This window comes from Lissotriton vulgaris, chromosome 2_1 (genome assembly GCF_964263255.1).
Source record: "Lissotriton vulgaris chromosome 2_1, aLisVul1.2, whole genome shotgun sequence".
Lineage (NCBI taxonomy): Eukaryota > Metazoa > Chordata > Amphibia > Caudata > Salamandridae > Lissotriton > Lissotriton vulgaris.
The window spans coordinates 1,194,505,947-1,194,527,546 of NC_141687.1; the positions used below are offsets into that span (position 1 = coordinate 1,194,505,947).

General features: G+C 43.6%; 1 protein-coding gene across 2 annotated transcripts in view; it reads right to left on the reverse strand.

Moving 5' to 3' along the window:
• Nucleotides 1–21,600, reverse strand: part of ZBTB44 (zinc finger and BTB domain containing 44) — a 301,958-nt gene that overhangs the window by 39,660 nt on the left and 240,698 nt on the right. The window lies entirely within an intron of this gene.

Sequence of the window (21,600 nt, forward strand, 5' to 3'; positions counted from 1 at the left end):
CCCTAGCACTTATAACATCGGCTCTGGATATCAGCCAAAGCCCCGAGCTGATCATGAAAACCGCTAGTCAAGAGTTAAGCCAAGAGCTAAGCCTGCGGTCATCGCAAATATCAAAAGAGGATGACCTACTCTCCCTTCCTAACACCACAAAAACGAATTCCGTTGAATTTCTGCTTGCAACTATCCTTCAGGAACTAAGAGATTTTAAAGAATCTCAGGCACAGGAGATTGCGCAATTACACACTAAGCTCACAAAAATGGAAGAGCGCTTTGGGAATCTTCCTTCAAAGATCAATGAGGCTGAGACTCGGATCTCATCCCTGGAGGATTCACTGTCAACAATGCAGAAAGATCTATCAGCGGCCAATAGGGAAAGAGCCCAGTTAGTGGAAAAAATGCAGGACCTCGAAAACTACAATCGAAGATCAAATTTACGTCTGGTAGGTATACCAGAGGGGGTCGAAGATAAGGACGTAGTCAAGTGGTCGGAGTCTCTCCTGAAAACAGCCATACCGGAGCTCCAAGGCGACTTGACTATCACTAGGGCACACAGATCCCGGCATATAAACCCAATAACTTGAAATATCCGCGTACAATTCTACTTAACTTTTCAGATTTTAGGGTGAAGGAGAGAATTCTAAACACAGCATATTCCAAGAAATCATTCAATGCAGAAGGAATAAACAATTTTCGAATCTTCTCGGATAGGTCAGCGGCTTCTGCCCACAGACGTCGAGACTTAGTCAAAATGATAGACTCTTTCAAAAGCAAGGGAGCCCAGGCTATGATTGTGCAACAGTCAAAACTCAAGGTCCTGGCTAAAGGGAGGTTCTTTATTTTTACAATTGTCTACGAAGCCCAGTCCTTCCTTGGAAGGATTAGGAGGATAACCCAGCAGATCTCCAGCTGTATCATACTCCTAACCGATTCAAGAGTTTAGTGTATAACAGCTCTGATCGTCATGGGGGGGGGGGCTGCCCATAACAGGAAGCACAAAAAGGATGCAATGCAATGGCATCCAACAAGAAGAAACAGAAGGAAAGGACGGACGTGGAACACGGGGGGATCCGTCCAACTGAGGGGGGGGAGGGGGGTCCGGGGTGGTGAAGGGAGGTGTTGCAAGGGGAAAAACGAGAGTTCAAATGCAATGTGTTTTTCTACATTTCTATGATTACAGTACGAGCAATGTCATTCTTTTTCATTTTTAATTTTTTTAATTTTTTTAATTTTTTTTTGCACAAATAATTATTGCACTTGCCAGTTTTGCCTGTATGGATTATAATAAGTTATCAAGTTTCTTCGAGTATACTTGCTTATTTTGTACTAGAGGGCTCTTAATCCTTCAAGTCTGTTCTGCTATTTGTATCAGCCTGCTGATTAATTGCATATTTGCACAGTTGCTGCTTGTTTGCACATTTGTACATTGCAATTTAGATTTTTTCTATCAATATCTGCTGCTGCTATTACATTATTATGTATCGCCTATCGGTTATATACGTCGTTGTTGTTGTTTATATATTTATAGATTTGCACATAAAAAAAAAAGAATAAAAAAAAAAAATAAAGAATAAAAAAAAAATGGAAGAATTTGCCGCTCATTACAGGTCACCATAAATGCGGTATATGTGTAACTTGCCCATTGACAATCGAAGGAGATGTGTTTAAACATGATGGGATCGCATGGAGACATGAACGGCTCACAAATTGCAAAACCAAATATGTAGTATATGGCATACTATGCCCATGCCAAAACTATATATAGGTAAGACCAGTCAAGAGGTAAGACAACGCATTACCCAACACAGATCAAGAATCCGCAAGAATATATTAACAGCCCCGTTGGTACAGCATTGGAAGGACCATGCCCACACAGAAAATGACGTAAGATGAACAGTGATTTCAAAGATCGACCCAGACCCAAGAGGAGGAGACATGGAGGACAGACTGTCGAGAAGAGAAGCACTTCTGATTCTTAAATATAATACAGCGGTGAACGGATTGAATGAAATGTCAGAATTATACCATCTGTAATCTGTTCAGAAAGAGAATGCACCTTCCAAGACATGTGGCGCTATAATCAAGCAACCCCTCATATGCATCCGATAAAAGGTTCACTCTGCAGCACCTAATTCACCATCTATACTCTGCACCCTGATTTCACTAGCATATACATATATTCAGATACCTAAATATAGAGGAACACAGCACTAGATGCAATCAATAAAGTTTCTGGATTCTCCCTCTTTCTTTTAAAAAAAAAAAAATTGTGGATCGATCTACAATCTCGAGGAATAGAATAATGAAAACTACGGTTCCCAGCATGCCCAGGCACTCTTTTATGACTCAAACAGAAAGCGACTGAAAACGCATTGGAGTGATTACGGCTCCAAATGGAAGAAGAGAGCTGGTTCTATTGTTGGCGATTATTCTGCTAAAATAACGGTGAGGAACGAATGTTGTATGAATTTATATCATTGCTGAATGATTTAAGCCCCAACGCATCAAAGGATAGCGTTGCAGCACTCTGGAACATGAATCACGCACGAGCTGCCTCAACAACCAGCTTTTAACATGAAAAACGTACCATTTTGATTCAGCAATACTCATTGCATGTAGCTAGAATGTCCGGAAAAAGCATTACATGAATATGCGGTAGTAGATAATTATCGCTAAGATCAGCCTATCGGCGTAACCCCGCGACATAGGAACTAACGCAATTTCATGATTAAAGATGTTCTTAGTGAAATAATATCTAAGGCAGTATGACATATAAGACAACCTTTATATGTTTTCATGCAGGCAGAGTAAACCAAGGAAAAATTCCAACTAGAACGACAATCAATGGAAAATGGCGGGAAAATAAGGTAATGCACTGCTAGTATTGATATTTAAAGATGAGTATACTTTAGGTATAGTAGTGATGAAGTGTTCGATTTTCTCACGTCAACAGGGACGATACGAACAGTCTCCATACGTTGATGTACAAAAAAATTGGAAAGAAGGACTAACTCCTTTCTCGGAGACACAAGTAATTGCGAGTGTAGTAGGGAAGGACAGTAGTTGAAGGTTACTTTTGCAAGACAAAATAGTAAGAATAGGATGTTCTTGTGTTTTACAGGATCTGTTCCCCACGGTCCCGAGGAGAAACCCCACAACTCATTGGCTTCGAAACGCGTCGACCTTTCTTTTGGGCCAACCTTTTGTTTTTATAAGACATGTGTAAAATGTAATTTGGCTATAACTGAATTAGATGGCTCTTTTTTTGATTAAAAAAATAGTCTTGCTAGAAATTTAAAGAATTGGATAGTACCTTGTTCAAAGACCTGGGTGAGGTACATTACACTATCTTTCTTATCTTATCTTTATTTTGAGTGAGTGTGAGAATGTGGTATGAGAGTGCCACCGAATGTTTGAAATAGAATGGTGATTTGATGCTTGGAGTTTATTCTTTTTTCACACCACTGGATTTAAAAAGGTTCCCCTCCCCCTTCTGCACATAATAGGAAATCATGTACATATCAGTATAGTTTTACTATTTCCTCCAATGTAAAATAAATAATGCAATTTTTGAAAAAATTCTAAAAATAATCAAGCCAATAAATAGATTGATTCAGTCTAAATTGAAGGTCTTTTGGTGATACAATTGTTTAATTTCATTGTGCACTTGAGTGGTAAAAAGATTACGCAGTACTGGCATTTCATTTTGTTTAAACTAATTGCGGCGTGGCTTTGCTGCGCTTTACGCCAAACCCTTGTTGTTCCATTGTCAAACTACATTGGCTACCACTAGTGATAGCCTACCCGGCCGTGCCGCTGATAGTCCACCTATATTTAACGAGGAAACACTCTACACACGGATAGTTCAGGTAATCTCAAATCTAATTGACCCCTTGTTGCAAAAATTATGTCTGATGGAAGATAGACTCAACAAAATGGAGCAGGGCTTATCCCATAAAACTTTGAGCAATTGCAGCGCACAGACGGGTGGGGGCATTTCTTCCCAGGCAGGTGGGGTGGGGTGGGTCCGCATAACGGAGGCTCTGTAACCAATGCACCGAATCCCATTGAACTAGCCCCTGCTGATAGTCATCATGTCTCCTTGCTACGGCGAGGTACTAGCTTACCAGCCAGTCACGCAGCACGTCTTGAGGGAATCTCGTTCATGCTCCCGCCAACAACGTCTGCAGGTGCTCAGAATGCCTTTAATTTTTTACATCTACCCCCGGAAGCCACTCCCTATACTGTAGTTCTAGGTAACGTCCCTGGGTTAACATCGCAGGCACAGGAGTATTGGTCAAGCCTGAGAAACAGGCTTTACATTTGCTGAGCTCAAGGACAGGTATCAAAAACCAACTGTTCACTCAATATAAAATGGTCCGCAGAGTCCCATGGATAGGGAAGTCCCAAAAATCCCTTAGGGGCGACTGTGTGGTCCTAAGCTTTAGGTCTCCTGGTTTGGTACAGCATATTCTGGAGAGGGCTAGGGACCTTGATGCCAGGGATGGTATTTCTGTTCTCCCCTTGGGGTATTTCTATCGACCCATAGATATCATGAGTTCTGCTGCACGGAGAGGGACATCCCAACCATTTGGCCAATATAACTATTCTGTCCCCCTTAACAACCGTTTCAATGTTTTTTCTTAATTAGAAGACATCGATTGACTTGAACCACTTGACTGCACCGTTTTACCAGGGACAGGAATAACTAGGGGCCACGCGGGCAACGGTAATGGTCACCGATTTTGTGACCCCTTTGACTATTTAAAACCTGGGTTATTCCAACAGTGCAGGATGCAATAGGTAATAACCCTGGCTATCTTGGGGGTGTCCATACAACTAAGGTGGAGCTGAGCATGATGGAGAGGCCGAAAGGCTTGTCTAATGTTCTCCCAGTAGGATTCATTCCACTAGACCGCTCGTATGGTTTGGACGCGCAGGTGGCTGTGAACGTACCTCTTCCCAATCCACCCCCTGCAAGTCCATCTCAAGGGCACTTACAGTCCGTAATGACAGTGGGCCCCTGGAATATTGCAGGGCTTCTGCCCAAAACGGCATCTAGTGATTGGCCAGCTTTTATTGAACAGTTTGACCTCTGGCCATTCCAGGAGACTTGGTCTACTGATCAGGTATATTACCCTGGAATTAAAAAAAATTCTAAACCTGCACAAGGGGGACGGAAAGGTAGACCCATTGGTGGTCTCACTTCTTGGGTGAGACAGCAAATGGGCTACAGGGTTGAGATGGTCCCTATCGACAGCCCGGATATTATGCCCTACGGCTCCGGAAGGCTCACAAGATACTTTGATAATTAACATCTATGCAAGAGGGCAGCCGGGTGGGAGGTGTTCCGAGACAGTAGCTCTCTTTGATAGTTTCTTGGACAGCCAGAAAGATGGGTGCAACTTGATAATCATGAGAGATTTCAATTGCACCTTCGAACCGCTTGATCTAGAAGATGGTAATTTAAGTACTGATGAGGATTCACAGTGGACATCCCGCCCCTAGATATAAGCTCAATTAAAAAATGGACAGAAGCTGCCCTGCAACTCAAGGGGCTGTGCCTGGAAAGGGGAGTGCGAGCGGCAAATGGGAGGTCCCAATCGGACTGGAGGGGTGAGCACACCTTCAATAATGGTATAAGGAATAGCCGCATTGACTTTATTCTCCTTAATGTAGAATTTTGGTCTTCCCTCCTTGACATGTTGGTTCAGGAACGCACAGAAAGCGACCACGACCCGCTAATTTTGACAATTGGGGTCCCAGGTTTATTAAACATCTCCAAAAAGGTCGCAGAGGATATACCATCAGAAGTGCTGCTTTCTAATGACACACAGAGAGTAAGATGGTCCAAGCTATTGGGAACAAAGAGGACCTGGGCAAGATGAAGGCTATGGTTGCCCACTCGATATCTTGTCTCCAAAGTTGTGACTCCCAGGAGGATATCTACCTCACTGCGCCCAAGGTTCATAGAGACTTGTTCTTAAATCTAAAAATACTTTATCAAGACCAGCCAAAATAAGGTAAAGATGGGGACAACAACAGCTACCTGGTACAATAAAACCTGTAGAGGGGCATATCGATTTTTGTCAAGGGCTATTAGATCTAAAGATTTGGGAGAGGTTAAACTCGCCAGGTTAAGGTATAAAGCAATTCAATTTAAAGCCAAAAAGGAGTGGGATGATAACTGTTGGCTGGACTTGCTTACAGCCAGCAATGAGAAAGACATGGTCAAATTCTGGCAGTTAGTCAAGTGGGGGAGAGGCAGATCACCTCATACACCTATTAATTATGTTCCGCCCTATCAGTGGGTCTCTTTCTATAAGGCCCAGTTTTCTGCCCCCAATAACAATTCAGCTGATTTTCAAATTGCCACCTCGATACCTACCCTATCATTTAACAACTCGGCAGTCCTCTCCCTAATTCCGAGAGGTAGGGCCCCGGGCCTCAACTGTGTACCGGCGGACCTATTTGTTTATAATTAGGACAACTGGGTTGTTTACATCACCTATCTTGCTAATGCCATAGCTAGTGGTGTGTGCATCCTGGACACCTGGTCTGGAGCAGTTTTAATACCAGTATATAAAAACGGGGACCGCGCACTACCAGGCAACTATAGGCTTATCAGCCTTATAGATTCCATTCAGAAAACAGTTGCCAGGCTGGTACTGTGTCGAATCCAGCTGTGGATAGAGGAGTCAGAGATTTTATTACCACTGCAGCCAGGTTTCCCCCCCATACCAGCACCATAGATCAGGTGCTCAGGTTTGTGATGATTTACTGGCGGGTTGTTATTATAAGAGGTGGCACACTATATGCATCATTTATCAATCTTAAGTCCGCTTTTGACTTGGTCCCTCGTAATAAAATGTGGAGAGCCTTCATGGATGTGGGGATGCCATTGGAGTTACCTGCAATGCTAGTCAAATTATACGACTCCAATCACGCACAGGTTCGTTGGGGCACACACGGTGAAGTAACGGATAGATTTCCTGTTTTAAAGGGTCTGCGCCAAGGATGCGTCTTTGCTCCTACCCTGTTTTCTTTGTTTATTGACAGGGTCGTTCAGTACTATTCCACATGCCTCACCGATGCTCCAACCTTGTCGGGCTTGAAGATCCCTCTACTCATGTTGGCGGGCGCCACCCTGATCCTATCTAAGACCCAAACTGGGCTACAGGTTGCCCTGTCCCGGTTTGAGGAGTTCTGTCGCGATCATGAGTTGGTGGTCAATGTAGACAAGAAAAGTTCATGGTTCTCCATAAGCGCAAAGTCATAAAGGGTAAAGTGTACATAAACAATGTTCTTTAAAATCAGACTGCTTGGGGATAACCTTAAATAGGAAGCTTAACTGGAAGCCACAGATTGACTTGCTAGCTCTAAAACATGCGCAGCTGGCTGGGGCTCTTATAAAAGAGCATATGCTTTCATTCACCAAGCCCATAACTCCTGCCCTAGAGATATAGAACTCCAAAGTTGCTAGTGCAATTCTATATGGCGCTGAACTTTGGGGCCATGAGGATATTACTCCCCTTTTTACAGCCCAAAATAAATTCATAAGGGCACTAACGGGTTTGCCACGATCCACCCCATTGCTGCCTTTATTTTTGGACCTGGGTTGCTCTTGCGTTGAGGATTTGGCTCGATTTAGGCCTATAGTTTTTTGGAGAAGGCTTTGGGTTACTCCTGAGCTCTCTCTATATGCCAAAGCTCTCCTGGATTTCAGGGGAGCTGGGTGCTTAGGCAAGATCAAATGGCTTCAGTACATAAAAAACACCATGACCGAAATGGGGATAAGCCTTCTGTGGGGAAAATCCAGAAGTCAACCCATTTCCGTCAAAAAAGGAGTTCAAGGCAGTTTACTTGGACATGGTGAAGATGAAGCATTTTTCCTCTATCACAAGGACCACTTTGACCAGGAATTTCTTGATGATCAAACATGAGCTTGGGTTCGAACCATATTGGGATTTTATTTCAAAACCATTTGATAGAAAGCTATACCACCAGTTTAGGGTAGGCCACTTCCGATTAAAGCTTTTACTAGCCGATGGTATCCGCCCACGACAGAAATGTGCCCTTTGTGTTTAGCACAAATTGAATCAATCGCTCACATCCTATTTGTTTGCCCGGCTTACAGGTCACCCAGGATGAAATAGCTCAAGCCCACTTGTACCAGTCTTGGTACAAGATCAGCCATGGAGGCCCTTAGGATCCTGCAGACATGTACCCAGGAATCCATTGTTGTCGCCATGGCAACATTTTTGAGTTGGGCATGGGCCATTCGGGCTAACAAATTAAGGGAACACTGATTCATTTCATCCTTTTTTTTTACCAACTTTAAGGGATGTGTGGTAGGTTGACTCTGCTATCCTGCGGAGTCTTGTTGCAGGGCTTAGTGATTTCACTAAAGACCGGGGTAGCTGTTGTCTAAACCACTGCTATAGGCGTTTTAGCATTACAACACCGTTCGGTCAACAAACCATTGCTGGGTCGATATATCTTCTATTACATCTTTTTAAACTAATGGACTTTTATAGTGTATTAGAGCATGATGATCTGTTGTATTAAGACTTAAATTCATCCACCTTTATTGTGGTCCTATTACATTAATGTCAGCTCTGTCTTGACCTGATCTTTTTCAATTCCGTACTTTTAATCTGTTTTAACTTTTAACTGACTGTAATGTCTTTTATAATTTTTATAATCGAAATAAAGACTTTTGAACTATCATCCCGCGTTCTGTTTCCCATGAACACTATTCCTCACTCTCTTCTTTTATTTAAACTGCAAACAGGGGTGCCCAGCTAAAATGCAGCAATATGCTTTCTATTTTGGCACAGTTTAATGGAACCAAGACGGCTGAAAACAGGTGTTTCCATATACAACATTACCTAAAAGGTCGTGTTTTTTTCACTTTGAAGTGTGAATATATGCATCATTGGGGGCATGTTGATTTCTCCACAAATATTCAGTGTGTTCATATGCTCCCTTCTGGCACATGCACAATACAAAAGTCAAGAGAGTTATCTCTTAATGACTTTACAAGGTTTCACTTGGTCATAGTATGGTTAATGCATACATAGGTGCAGTTAAATTAAACCAGACACTGGTGCTAATCATACCATCTGGAACTCAGTTTGCATTTTCAGTTCGTGGTGAAAATGTACATATATGTGCCTACTTTTGTATTTATTTGTGCACCTTTAGTTGAATAAACATGTTTTAACTGCTAGGGCGTCTTTACAGTTTATTAAGCATGGCAAATATGGGTGTCAACTTACTCTTAAGTTTATTCTCACGTTTGGGTTGACAGGTTGATGACTAAATCACGTCTTCAGCAAAGTCATACTGTAAGGTGAACACTTTCCAGTGTTTGCACCTCTGGTTCAATAACCATCCACGAGCTTCTTCCTATTTCCCATTTGCAACCCCTTCCTTCTAAAAGGTCATCTCTCAACGAGGTTGGTAAAACTGCTGCTCCTGTGAAACCTACACTCTTCTCCAGTGACATTCTCACAGCCTCAGTTATCAATTCTAATTTCCTGATCTGCTTCCCTACTCGTCACAAGTGATACATCTATCCACAATCAAATGTTTACTATCTCTAGTAGTCCAAGCAATACCTTTATTTAAAAACAAAACAAATTTTAACCTAGCAGTATTTTTTCTATTTTTTTTTTGCCTCAAAGTTTAAATGCAACTTTGGGGTAACAGTGGAGTTTATTCTGTGTTGCCTAAAGTTACCTTTCTGCATGAAGCAGCATCATTTGGTAGGGGTGCATCGCTATGGGTATTCAGAAGAATTTAATAGGCAATAATCAACACGCCAATTATGTGAAATATGCTCTGCATGCTAAAAGAGAGTAAGTTCCGTTTTTTTGTTGGACTTCTGTCGTTCTACTGCTAGGTAATTTGGGTGACCTTATTTTCTCATTAATTCTCTTTCTTGTTTCTATTAATGATTTTGGGTTGGTTTGTGTTTGCTGGCTTTACAGCTCAACAGCCGAGGATGTGCTTATCTGTTTTTATCACACTCCTTGTTCTGGGTTGTCCTTCACATGATCTTTAGGTGTCCTTGCAGGTGGATAGGCATACCTTGGGGGAAAGTGTGTGCTACTACAGGTTGGATGTGACATATCACCTTAAGCTCCATACACGATAAGAGAATGTATTTTGTGTACTTTTCAGTTTTGTGTAGGTCCTGTGCAGCTGTAGGTTCTAGCTGTGTTTGGAATTCCCCACAGGTTGCCCCCCCAAGCGCAGTAAAGAGCCTACATTAACCAAACATTTGGCAGTTTGTACAATTTCAGCACTCTCGCCTAAATAATGGTTAGAGAGTTGCATATAAATATGTAAATGTAAATGTGGCGTATTTGTATAGCGCGAACAGTGACACGGAGGCCTCCCGGCGCTTGTACTCCTACCACAAGGGAACCCCTCCTGGCTTTTCCTTGTGGGGTGTCCACTCCTGGGCATCCCATGGTGAAACCAGGCACCCCTTGTGTATCAGGGGGCATTTGTGGAGACTAAGCAAGCTATTGCCCAGAGTTGCAGCGTGGGACCCATGCTTAGAATCGGCACTGAGGCGAGAATATCCGGTCAGAGGAATTTAAGCCCGAAACCCGCCGAGGCGGGAATCGAACCCTGGTCCCTGGCCAGCGTTCTGCATCAAGGTCTGCCGCTTTAAGCATTGAGCCACACTTCTCCACTTATAAAGCAACCAATTTTTGATGACTATCACACATTTCCGATCTGAAATTGAAAGTCCCAGCATTCAATTTACAAAGATCCCTGGTATCCTGCGTTTCCGGCACAGCAACTTCACAACAGGACATTTTGCCACTATCTCCCAACTATTCACATGTATTTACAATTTACTATAAAACTGAAAGCCCATGTTTTTTCTTACTGTACATTTAAAATAATATCGGTTTTGTTTTTTTCAGTTTCATAGTAGAAGTAATATGATTTGTTGTCAAACTTGTATTTTGCATTAAATAATTGTATATAATTTCCTTAGATTAGTCTATTCATGTCACGAGCAATCAGCATATCGTCAAATGTTTCACCAAAGAATTCAATATACAAATTTAGACCCCATAGAAGCCTTTTGAGCTAAATAGGAAGCAGACTTCAACAAAGAGCTCAACAATGTTAAAAAGGAACGCGCCTTCACTAATCAATTTACGGTGTCCAGGATCGCTCAGCTAAACAGTATACAATTTTATGTACTGCACAGGGGCTGACCTGACCACCGGGTAATTACACCCCCCCCCCCCCCCCCCCCTCCTCCCTTGCAGTCAGTTACCGGGCTCCATTTCCATGCTGAAATTGCGAAATCCGTCCCTGTTTTAATTGTCTCATGCCCGCCGCAGTTTTAATTGATTGTTTTGATTGCTTTCTGCCATCCGCAATCAGATGAAAGCACACTGCTAAACTCGAAGTTACTTTTTTCACACAGTATTTTATGTGTTTGGAGCTGCACAAGTCTACAATGAAGGGAGGAAAAATGGCACAATTTTTAATGATGGAAGCAGGATTTTTGAAGTGGGTTTGGGTTTGGATTGTGCACTTCTCTCTACGCATAGATCTGTGTGATAATCAGTATTCGTGCAAGTGAGTGCCGGTTGTTCGTGCGTGTACAGTTTGCTGCTTCCCTACCAAGGTTATACAGAGACCCTACAGATTGTCAGGAAGTGTTGTCACAGGAATTTGCATGGCTTACAAATCATTCTAACTATTAAGAGAGTAGGTACACAGACAGAAATGCATCAAACAGAGCTCTTCAGTGGAACACTAGAGGCAGGAAACAACCACTCCTGGGACCGAAGTGTCTGCAGCCTAAGCTGAAAACCTGGCCTCCAATCCCAGTCTTCCTAACTTGGCTAACAAGCATTAAAACATGCTATAGGTCTCATCTTTCATTAAGTTAAAGCTATTTACTTTGCTATACAATACCATTAGCAAAGCACATGGCTTTAACTTAATCAAAGGCAAGACCTATTACATTTTCAGTGCTTGTTTTTGCATTTTGGTTAGCTGTAGATTTTGGGCCCTAACTCCGTCGGCATCAAGGGAAACCCAGCAAACCTGTATATTTTTGAAAACTAGATAACCAGGGAAATCAAGAAAGAGGTAACTTATGTGGCTCTCACCAGGTTCTGTTACCCAGAATCCCTTGCAAACCTCAAAATGTGTCCCAAAAACACCTTTTCATCACATTTCTGTAATGAAAGCTCTGGAATCTTAGAGGGGCCACAAACTTCGTTCCACTCAGCATTCCCCCAATCTCCCAATAAAAATGGTACCTTACTTGTTTGGGTACATCTGGTGCCCGCAATAGGAAACGCCCCAAAGCGCAAAGTGAACACCACATTTTTCCACTGAAAACTGACCCTTTTTAGGCCTCGTCATGCGTAGGCTGCGCTTGCGCAGTCTCGCCGGCGAGATCTTACGTCTCTTAGGGAGGCGCTTGAACCCGCCCCTCTTCTCCATTGGCTGGCTTCATAAATGGAGGCCGGCCATTGGAGAAGAGGGGCGTCTTTCCGTTTAAGCCCCGTCATTTTGAGATTCGGGGGCGTGTTTTTTCATGTTCTTTCTCTCCTCTTCCCATTGGCTGGAATTTTACATTCCAGCCAATGAGAAGAGGAGAGAAAGAAAAACACGCCCCCCGAATCCCAAAATGACTGCGTTTCTCCGAGGCATTTATGCTTGGCCTCAGAGAAACATGGTGGTGTTTCCGGAGCTGCTCCCCCCCCCCTTCCCTCTGCCCGCAGCCCTCCTCCGTCCCGCTCTCGCCTCCCCCTTCCCTCTGCCCGCAGCTCTCCTCTGTCCCGCTCTCACCTCGCCTCCCCCTTCACTCTGCCGCGTCTCTCCTCTGTCCCGCTCTCGCCTCCTCCCTCCCCTCTGCCGCAGCTCTCCTCCGTCCCGCTCTCGCCTGGCCTCACCCCTTCCCTCTGCCGCAGCTCTCCTCCGTCCCGCTCTCGCCTCCCCCTTCCCTCTGCAGCAGCTCTCCTCCGTTTCGCTCTCGCCTCGCCTCCCCCTTCCCTCTGCCGCAGCTCTCCTCCGTCCCGCTCTCGCCTCGCCTCCCCCTTCCCTCTGCCGCAGCTCTCCTCCGTCCTGCTCTAGCCTCCCCCCTTCCCTCTACCGCAACTCTCCTCTGTCTCGCTCTCGCCTCCCCTCCCCCCTTCCCTCTGCCCGCAGCCCTCCTCCGTCCCGCTCTTGCCTCTAACCCCGTTATGCGATGGTAGTGAATATTGTGGCCGGTGTCAGGTTTCCTCTTCTCCTATACGTCCCACGCCTCTCGTGTATCCGCCCCATGGAGGGCCGCGAGGAGGCCACGCTCGGCTCATGTAAGCGGCGGCGGGCCGGCTTCCTTCCCTTTCCTGGCCGCGAGTCACCGAGCCTGGGTGGCCTGGGTCTGGCGCGGCCAAACAGAGGTATCGGGCAGGAGACGGAGACAGGCCGGGAGCCGCGGAGTCCAAGACCCAGCGACAGAGCCCTGCAGCGCCACCCCCTCCGCAGCCATGAGCTGGGGCTCTGAGCTCTGGGTGAGTGCCGCCCAGGTGTGCAGCAGGAGAGGGGCGAAGCTGCCCTCCTGCACGAGGTACAAGTGGGGTCTGTAACCCGGTGCCAGGGCCGCCTCCCTCAGCCGTGCTCAGGTGCTGGCTGCTTTTGTTTGAATTGGATCTATTGGAGCTATTTCACTTTGTTCATGTGCTTTAAAGATATGGCACACCAGCACAGGCTGCTGTGCAATATGACTTAAGATAAACAAAAAAGCACTATGACGCGGTCAATGCTGGCCACTCCATATCACTTTGTTTTCATTTACTTGGAGTCGTTTGGCACACCAGCTACACGCTGCTGTGCAACATCTTTAAAAAACATTGACCACACCAATAGGTCTTCCCATAGGCGACAACTGTTGGCTTTGCCAATGCTTGTTAGAAACGAGTTGTTCCACTATCTTCTGGGATCGTTATTCTGAAAGTAATAAGTCCTTGTTCCTACCTTAACATGGGGGTTGTTGAAAGTGCATGCATGACCTTTAGGTACCCATAAATCCATTTAAAGAAAAAAATACTTTGCTGTACTGATATTTGGCTGAATAAAACGTATTTCGAACATTGTCATCCCAACCGAAGCCAATGAATACGTCTTGCATTATTTCTGTTTTAAAAGGCATATCTTTTTGGGGATTTTTTTTGCACAGATGGAGTTTATCAAATCTTGTCCACTGAGTGAGATAAACAAACCATTTTCCATGATACTTCAAGAAAAGAAGTCTGTGCTTGCAGTATGGCAGCCAAATTTAGATATGTCTATATACAAACTCCAAGCTCTCAGAGACCTGATGAGTAGGCCGCAGACAGTGAGACATACCTGTGAAACGTGAGGGGTAGGTACGGCTGTTGTAAACTGATTTCTTCGCACGTTTTGCTTTATTGAAATAGCAAGTGCACGCGGTTGAGGATCGGGCAATATTACCACCGCGCCTCCAGATCTGTCTTGGACTACTTTCGGCTCAATGTTCTGTAGCGTACACTAGAGCTGGCGTAAGTCTACGTGTGTCACAGTCATCACATGTGTGGCCAGCACTACTAAAACAATACTATCGCCCAAAATGAATACTTTTCATTCTGCTCACTTGGGTTTGTGCGGGTTCTCAGAAAAATTACTTAGTTGTTTGTTCAGGAAAAGTGCTCCATTGTAGGTAGGTTGGGGATTTTTATTGTTTGAGCATATGGTTAATTGTCCACCCAGAGGTGACCATTGTATACATCTGACTATAACTACATACCAGCTCTACTTGAGGTACAGGAAGTATGTGATTTCAAAAATTTACCCGTGGCCTCATAGTGTCGCATACATCTGTCTGGAATACTTTGAGAGATTCCATTTATATGTACATATACAGTCACAAAGTCTGTATGGGTCTACTATACTTGAACTATATATTATGTCCGCAGTAGGCCAGACATTGCAGAAGTCTTAGGTGTGTTAGAATTATATTCATCTGCATGATAGAGCGATCGATATCTGTTTCTAACAGTCATTGAGACTAGTCTTTTGAAAGGCCTCGTGTTATGAATAGTTTCCAATAGCTATCTCTAACTCCTCAGTTTTCCTAGAAAAAGAGTGGTGTATATCTTTTACCACAAAAGCAGTTGCTAACTTTCGCTCATTTTCCTGTATAGGACTATATTTTAAACAATCAAAGTGAGAAGATATCTCGCTGGACGAATATCTTTTCTGAGTGGAAAGGAGGCTGAGTACCCCTTATTATAATCCTAATGGTTTTTACTGAGGTAGGTGATATATGAAATGTATCGTGTTATCCGCCTCTCTACTCTATAATGGATTTAGCTGTACCTAGTGCATGCACCAAATGGACTTAAGTAGTCAGTGCATTTGAATTGAGAACTGGAATGTCCCAGGATGACTTAAGAGTAAAAGGTACAAGCAGTAGATGTCACTGTTTACGATAAACAATGAAATGTTCAATGTAAAAAATATTGTCTATGATCTCAGTGCTCTTTATTTTAAGCATATTGAGGCAATATGATTATTATGTTATGTTGTTTGAGTAATGTCTGTTTTGTTTAACATGGAAGCAGTGTTGACACAATTTGTTAGGGCTGTAGAAATCTTTACACACTATATTTTTTAAGAAGAACTGTACTATGTTGCTATGAGTATTATCTGTAACTAAGAATGGTTCTGTTTTTAAATTTTAGAATTATTGGGAAACTGTTATCTCAACTGTCCTGATAAAGGTGGTCTAATTTCTCATTCACCACCGAAACGCGTCAATGCATAAGGAGTAATACTTGGTCAAGAAATAGAGGAAAATTCTGTATCATTGTGTGAATTCAGTCCTCAACCTGTACCTCCTTTTTTATTGGAATGTCTTATTGATTTATTGTATATCAGTTCCGTCCTGTATGTTTCCCATTTTTTAACAAACAGTGTACATGAATAAATTGTTTAGATTTACTTTTACTAGAGTGTTTTCACTTGTTTTTAATATTGTTTACATTGCTTCCTGTTTGTCCATGTGTCCTGATATGATGTAATTTTGTTTGGTCCGTAAGAACTAGTTGTTCTATGTTTATTCGCCCAAAGGGAATCTCACTTTGACTTACATCTGACTATAAAACAATTTAATGAGCGGGGAAGGAGTACGAAAACGTTGCATTAATCTGCTTAGCACTTTTATTATTGACGGGATGAAACCATCTTTATTGTGGCTTTTTCGCAAGGGTTAGCATGTGTTTTAAATAACTGTGCTCTGGGAAACTAGAATGTCATAACCATTCATTGTTTCATCCATTCACGTTTATTGCAATTGAAAACTGTTCAGAGGGCAATTTAAAATCCGTCACCAAACCATGCATTTGGCAAAGGATTTCACATGAGATGTGGTAATTCTTAAAGCTCCTGGGCTAGTACCCTGGAAGCCCCGGAAATCTTGGGTTGTGGTAGCATAATTAGCATGTTTATACTCTAAACGGGGAACATCTTTGCACTTTTCGTCCACTGCCTAAACTGAATTCCTCTTTAAAGCATGGTGCCATCTAGTACGCTTGGCTGTCTAATCTCAAAATATTGCCATGGGTGTTAGTTTTTGTTTGCTGTTTTTTGGCACCTTTTATGTGGCTCTGTGTGTATTTGTGTATGTGTGGCTCTGTGTGTATTTGTGTGTGTGTGTGGCTCTGTGTGTGGCTCTGTGTGTGTGTGGCTTGTGTGTGTGTGCGGCTCTGTGTGTGGCTCTGTGTGTGTGTGTGTGGCTCTGTGTGTGTGTGTGTGGCTTGTGTGTGTGTGTGTGTGGCTTGTGTGTGTGTGTGGCTCTGTGTGTGTGTGTGGCTCTGTGTGTGTGTGGCTCTGTGTGTGTGTGGCTCTGTGTGTGTGTGTGTTTGTGTGTGGCTGTGTGGCTCTGTGTGTGTGTGTGTGGGTGCAAATGCAATAGGTCTCGCATTTGCAAGATTTTAAGCTATTGGCATTGTAAATGACAATGCTATTTATTTATCTGTTTTCAAAACCAACACATAAATAAAAAAATTGTCATTTACAATGCCAATAGCTCTAACTTTTTCAAAGGCGAGACCGTTTCCTTGTAAATGCTTGTTTTGCAATGTGTCTAGCAGTGGTTTTGGGCCCTAGCACAGCCGGCAGCCGGGGAAACCTAGCAAACGTGTACATTTTTTTTAATTAGACATCTAGGGGAATCCAGGAAGGGGTGACTTGTGGGGCTCTCACCAGGATCCCTTGCAAAACTCACAATTTGTCTAAAAAACACATTTTCCTAAACTTTCAGTGATGGAAAGTTCTGGAATCTGCGGGGAGCCACACACTTCTACCCATCCAGCATTCCCCCTAAGTCTTCAGATAAAAATAGTACCTTCCTTGTGTGGGTAGGCTTAGTGCCCACGGCAGGGAATAGTCCAAAACGTACTGTGAAGACTTCAAAATTATTGATCACAAAGCTACCTGGTTTTGCAAGGGAGTCACCTGCATTTTTGGTCCTGGGCTCGGCGGCCATCTAGGGAAACCTACCAAACCCAGACAGTTCTGGAAATTAGACACCAGGGGGAGTCCAGCGAGGTGTGGCTTTTGTGGATGCCGCAAAATTTTCTTACCCAGAATCTCCTGCTGACCTCAAATTTAGCACACAAAAACCACATTGTCCTCACATTTCTATGTAGAATTAAGGCTCCGCACAAATTTCCTACCATCCAGCGTTCCCCTCAGACTCCTGAATAAAATGATACCTCACTTGTGTGGGTGCTTAAAGCAGAGTCAGGATAAAAACATATAACTTTGTGCTTAACAACTCTCTGTGATAGCCCCTCAATCTCTACACATTTTTGGCCGTTCCCTGTCACAGGCACTTGACCCGTCCCACACAAGAAGTATAATTTTACTCAGGAGACTAACAGGACCCTTGGGTCATAGGAAATCTGTCCCGGCGTGGTGATTTCACAACTTTCCTACACAGAATTGAGGTGAATGTGACATTTTTAGTTAAATGTAAGGTTTGCAGGGGATTGTGGGTAAGACATTTTTGGGGGATCAAGGCAAGCCCCAGAAAAACTGGCTATTTACGAGTGTGTGTGGGGGCAGGGCAATAGCATGCTCATTCTGGGCAGCTCCCACCCCTAACATACAAACAAAAAAGACCCTGGTGCCTAGTGTGCTTTCTGCCCTACCTGGTGTGCAGATCAGGGGCTATTGCTCCGATATGCCCCCAGGGAGGCAAAAAGACTGTCCCCATCTTTTTTTTTAATGGGGTGGGGGTATTGGCATGCCCATTCTGGGCATCCCCCACCCCTTCTCTGGCTAAAACAAAAATACTAGAGATTAGCGGGCTTTCTGCCCCCAAGACTAGTTATTTTTAAGGTGGGGGTTGGGGGCATTGGCATGCCCATTCTGGTGCGCCCCCACACCTGCACTACTAAAATAAAACAGTCCCTGGCTTCCTAGTGGGCTTTCTGCCCCCTTGTGAGGGTAGATCAAGGGATATTGCCCCCATCTTTCCCGGGGGCGGGAGGGGGCAGAAAGACTTAATTTACCCCTCCTGGGTGTCTAGTGGTATATCAATGTGTGGGGATCGCCCCCCTACGACAATCCCCAAGCAGGGATCTACTAGGGAAGGGTACCTTTGGAAAGGGGGGATTCTCCACTTTCCAATGATATCTCTCCCATGCGTTTCGTTGCTAGGAAGGCTGAGATAGTCCAACGAACACCATGCTCACAATCGTCATTGCATTGGAAAAAAAATGCCTCGAAAGTCTGGGGAAGCTCTTTCCCAGCTCCTGCGGCGAAAAAAATACAGTAGACTGAGGGATTTTCTGGGTGGTCTGCCGAGGTTTTAACAGTTACATGCACAGCACACCAGCACTACAGCAGAGGACGTAACAGTTACGTCCTGGGCATAGAAGGGGTAAAAATTGGTTACAATGATTTGGTCTCTTTCAATGTGGCATCTCAGTTTTCGTTTTTCCATGAATTAACATACATTAGGTCTGGTTGTAGTTTCAGAGTATCTAAAGCAACTCTGGTGCTACCACCATTCCATATAAGGTCTAACAAAAGACTGTCTATTTGAAATGTTTCCTGGGGGAATACACAGTATGGTTGTGTACATGGAGATGCCATGGCATTATCATTTTAGTCAGCGTTATCTGACCAACCACAATGAGGGAAAGGGAGTGCCAAAAGGTAATTTGGGAGCAGAGGGTCCTCATCCTGCACAAGATATTGCCATTGATCACTTCCGCCATTGTATGATATACATAAACCCTCATGTATCTGAAGGTAATGGGGAGGAGTGCAGAAGGGTCAGTCAATGCTTGGGGAATTCCGCATTGAAGTAGGAATGCACTAGTCTCACCCTCAAAATCCAAATGCCTCCAATTCCCTAATGACCACAGCATTATCAGTCTCAGCTTCTTTCATGTACACCATAAGCTCATATATGTACAAAAAGATAATATCATGTCCACCCCCATTAGGAATGTCCTAAATCTCACTGTTTGGCCGAAGATAAGCTGCAAATGTATCGATTGCAACAGGAGCAAGCAATGTGAGATGGGACAGCAATGTCTGGAACCCCTGCAAACTTGGTATACCATTTGAACTGTCCGAATCCGTGTTGTCGGCAAAACATAGAGGCTCTTAATCCATTTGTGGAAAGGGTAGCCTACCAAAAAGCAGTCCAGCACATTGTGCAGATAAGCACATGTAAGGGAGTCAAATGCCTTTCTTCATGTTGACCGCCAATACTGCCGCCTCAGGACACTCCCTGGGGGCTGTCTTAGAGAATGTAAACAGTCAACATATATTGTGCGAGGTGTTGTGGCCTGAAATAAAGCCATTTTGTCGATATGGACCAGGTGAGGAATGTGCTGCAGTAACCAGTTTACTAGTATTTCCCAAATATTGTATAATCAACATTGAGAATGGAGTGGGGTGACATAATGAGAACACATCTGTGGACTTAGTGGGCTTCAGTAAATACAAGTAACAACCTGCCTGATACACAAATAGAAGTAAAGTATCTTATCAACAATTTCAAAGCACAGTAAGTCACAATAAAGCCTAGTGATTCAATACATAACAAATCTCAAAAACAGATTTGTAGTAAAAATGTATACATCAAGGTTATTCACAATATCTAATGATTCTTATGGTACATTCACCAAGAATAAGGAATATACAATATCTGTTCAACTACCAACACCACAATAGAAATATTCATAACAGTGCATATAAACCCTGGAGCTACCCAGGCAAAACCCCCATCAACCACAGTTGGCCTGTCAATCATACAGCATACATACCATACAGATCACACACACATCAGTCATCCATTAATATACAACACAAATAAATAGAATCAAAAATAATTATTATACAAGGAACAACAGGGGCCAACATCAAGGAATGCTTGTTTTGTACATAGACATACTTATTTCAAATGCATAGCATACCTGTAGGAAGGTGGAATCTGACTATATAGTTACCCCCACTTTTTGCCTGGTGTTTTGCTGGTTTTCGACTTAGTTGGACTGGAGCACTGAATAGCAGGGCCCCAGTCTATCTGCTTTCTCTATAAAATGGACTCCATGTACTCTAGGTACATACCAGATTGGTTACTGTGTCACCCTTGTGAGCCCCTGTATATGATACCTTAGGTACCCAGGGCAAAGGTGCACCTGAGGCCTACCAGGGGATGCAGCATGTATTGTGCCACCCCTGGGTAGCATTCCAAACTGACACCACAGGTTTGCAATTCCAGCCTGGGTAAGGTGGTGTAATCACCCCTTACTTAGATATAGTATACCTGTATCTATCTATATATATCTATATGTATATATATAGTTTGCCACTGACGAAGGGAACTTTGAATCCTGAAACGCGCTTGGCTTGCACGTTGGAAATGCTCAAACCCGACAACGTGACTGCTTGCAAGGTTTTGAACAATAACATGAACTGTATTTAAGCTTCTGTGGCCTCCCTCGAAATGTGTGCTACCTGAGTGGTTTTGATGTTTAACGGCTGGGCGCAGTCGTTGAGGGAAGCCCACGGCATTGTTGCTGGTCCGGTCCGGGTTTGATGTCAGAACCGTAAACCCACGGAAGAAGCAAGTACAATCTGCAATTCAGGAATGCAGATTGCACCAAGTTCGTTCCTTACCTGAAAAGCGGGGCAGTCACGCTACGGACTTTGAACTTTCACCCACTGGGGTTTTAATTTGCTGAAATTTGGGAAGAAAACTGCGCACCCACTGGGGTTTTATTTTTAAAGAACTACACTCACTAGAAGGCAGTGAGAGAGCCGCGCCCACCGGGCAGGTGTGAGTAATATAAACTGTGATCCTTCGAGGCGCAAGCTTTTCATTCCTGCTTCTGCCACTGACGAAGGGAACTTTGAATCCTGAAAAGCGTTTGACTTGCACGTTGGAAATGCTCAAACCCAACAACGTGACTGCTTGCAAGGTTTTGAACAATAAAAGGAACTGTATTTAAGCTTCTGTGGCCTCCCTCGAAATGTGTGCTACCTGAGTGGTTTTGATATACATACATATATATACATATA